General features: G+C 46.1%; 1 non-coding gene across 1 annotated transcript; it reads right to left on the bottom strand.

Annotated features, from left to right (window-relative positions):
* Window positions 1-445: 445 nt before the first annotated feature.
* Window positions 446-507, bottom strand: LOC135275660 (U7 small nuclear RNA). Its single transcript, XR_010343264.1, has one exon. It is a non-coding gene; the product is annotated as a U7 small nuclear RNA (small nuclear RNA).
* Window positions 508-2,937: the final 2,430 nt, after the last annotated feature.

Genomic DNA, 2,937 nt, shown 5'->3' on the forward strand with positions numbered 1-2,937 from the left:
AAACCCCATCTCTATTAAAAAATAATAATAATAAAGAAAAAAAATTAAAAATTAAAAAAAATTACCTGGGCGTAGTGACGTGCACCTGTAGTCTTAGCTACTCAGGAGGGTGAGACAGGAGAATCACTTGAACCAGGGAGGCAGAAGCTGCAGTGAGCTGAGATCACGCCACTGCACTCTGGCCTAGGAAACAGAGCAAGACTCCGTCTCAAAAACAAACAAAAAACACTTACTTAGCCTAATGCAGAGCCTGACACGTAATAGGAGCCATACGATTGGTTCCTAATAATACTAATAACTGTGAATTGGCTAAGCCTTGTTCTGGTCACTTTTGTGCTGCATTTTTAAGGACTCAGTCTTTCCCGATGTACACACATACCTATGAAGCCTTTAGGCATTGTAGGTACTGTAATAATTATTGTCGTTCTTTTGAAAAAATTTTTCAGGGAGCTTTCTGGTAAAAACTGGAAAGCCTGCTAGATGAATTCTAAAAGAGCTATAACATTAATAATTATTGTTTTGTCTGCCCACCGGGCTTTTCTGTTCCCTTTCTGGTAACACGATCCACTTCCCCCACTCTAGGATCAGGCATGTGACCTAGGTCTGACTGGGACCAAACAGGGCCCATGAAAACCTCTTGATGTAGAGAGAGAAGCCAGACCGCTTTCCAAATCTGGATTTGGGCTGCAAATGGCCACCTTCCCTGCCATGTGGATAGAGCCTATCTGCAGAAGTGAAGCAAAGACAAAGACAAAGAGTCTCAGAGACTTTGGGTCCTGCCCCAAAGCCACAGTATTTGCCTTAGTGCCCCTTCCAGTTATATGAGCTAGAAATTTCCTTTTTGGTTTAAGCTCAGGAGTTAAGTGGGAATATGGCTTCTGGTCTTTGTAAAGAAGACTCCAGGCAGGGTGCAGTGGCTCACACCTGTAATCCTAGTGCTTTGGAGGCCAAGGAGGAAGGATTGCTTGAGCTCAGAAGTTTGACATCATCTTGGGCAACATAGTGAGACCCCTGTCTCTACAAAAAAATAAAAAGAAAAACATTAGCAGGGGGTGGTGATGTGTGCCTGTAGTCCTAACTACTTGGGAGGCTGAGACAAGAGGATTGCTTGAGGCTGGAAGTTCTGGGCAGTACTGTGCTGTGCCATTCTGGTGTCTGAACTTAGTGGCATCAATATGGTGACCTCCCAAGAGTGGGTGACCACCAGATTGCCTAAGCAGGGGTGAACCTTCCCATGTAGGAAACAGAACAGGTTAAGACTCTTGTGCGGATCAATAGTGGGATCACACCTGTGAATAGCCACTACAATAGCACTACAGCCTGGGCAACACAGTAAGACCCCATCTCTTAAAAAGAGACAAAGAGGAAGACTCCTGCCCAGTACAGACACTCATGTTCTTGAAGTTCAGAGAGGTCAGGAGATTTGTCTGAAGCACAGAGCAGTTAGTGGTAGAACTATTAATAGAACTCAGACTTACCTGGTCGTCTCTGAATTTACCATAAACTATACTGTACATTCCACTTGTTCACTCACAGATAGTAATTGAGTGCTGTCTATGTGTCGGACACCAAACAGCATCTCATTTTCCCTCTACACCTGCTGAAGGATTCCCCTCCCCAGCTTCACTCCCAGTCTCTAGGAACCCTTGAGTCAGGGGACATGAGAAACAGCCTTTCTTTGCCAGGGTAGGGCCCAGCACATTCACTGTCTTCCCGGAATCAATACTCCCAGAACTCTTAAGTACTAAAGATGTAAGAGCAGCCAGCCAGCTACCCTCCCACCTACCTACATACTCACCTGCCTACCTACATTCTGCGGTTCTGCCCAGCATGGAGTAAGTCCTAGCCCTGGCCCAGCCTCCATGCACACCTCTCTGAGCAACTGTGCTCCTATTACCCTCATGTCTAGAATGATCATTTTGGGGGATACTGAAGTTGTTTTCAAAGTGCTTTTGGACTGGGCACAGTGGCTCTTGCATATAATCCCAGCACTTTGGGAGGCTGAGGTGCAGATCACTCAAGCTCAGGAGTTCGGGATATACCTGGGCAACATAGTGAGACCATATCTCTATAAATAAATAATTTAAATTCTCTCAAGTGTTCCCTTTCTTTACTTTGCAAAGCTGGTTGATGAGAAAGAGAGGTGGCAGGAGCAGAAGGATGTCAGGACAGTAGTTTCCAAATCTGGTCCTCAGAACATCCATGGACCATGATGATGGTCACCATGTCATCATTGGTGACATGAAAAAAAAAAAAGAAAAAAAAAACAACCTGTGGCATGAGCTTTTTTTTTTTTTTAAACAGAATCTTACTCTGTCATCCAAGCTGGAGTGCAGTGGCATGATCTTGGCTCACTGCAACCAGCATGAGCGTTTTCTGTGCAAAACTATTCCATTTAAGGGCCACCTTTTAAATGGAAATCAAGTTCTTCCTCCTTTCTTGGTGTTAAATTATATTTTCTTGGCCAGGCGCAGTGGCTCACACCTGTATTCCCAGCACTTTGGAAGGCTGAGACAGGTGGATCACCTGAGGTCAGGAGTTGGAGGCCAGCCTGGCCAACATGATGAAACCCAGTCTCTTTTTTTTTTTTTTTTTAAGACAGGGTTTCACCATATTGGTCAGGCTGGTCTCGAACTCCTGACCTCAGGTGATCCGCCCACCTCAGCCTCCCAAAGTGCTGGGATTACAGGCGTGAGCCACCGCACCCGGCAAAACCCAGTCTCTACTTAAAATACAAAAAATTGCCAGGCGCAGTGGCGCATGCCTGTAGTCCCAGCCACTCGGGAGGCTGAGGTGGGAGAATCGCTTGAGCCCAGGAGTTCTGGGCTATAATGTGCTATACCGATCAGGTGTCTGCACTAAGTTCAGCATCAATATAGTGACCTCCCGGGAGCGGGGGACCACCAGATTGCCTAAGGAGGGGTGAACCGGCCCAGG

This window comes from Aotus nancymaae, unplaced genomic scaffold (genome assembly GCF_030222135.1).
Source record: "Aotus nancymaae isolate 86718 unplaced genomic scaffold, 86718_ANA_hifiasm-v0.15.2.pri h1tg000017l, whole genome shotgun sequence".
Classification (NCBI taxonomy): domain Eukaryota; kingdom Metazoa; phylum Chordata; class Mammalia; order Primates; family Aotidae; genus Aotus; species Aotus nancymaae.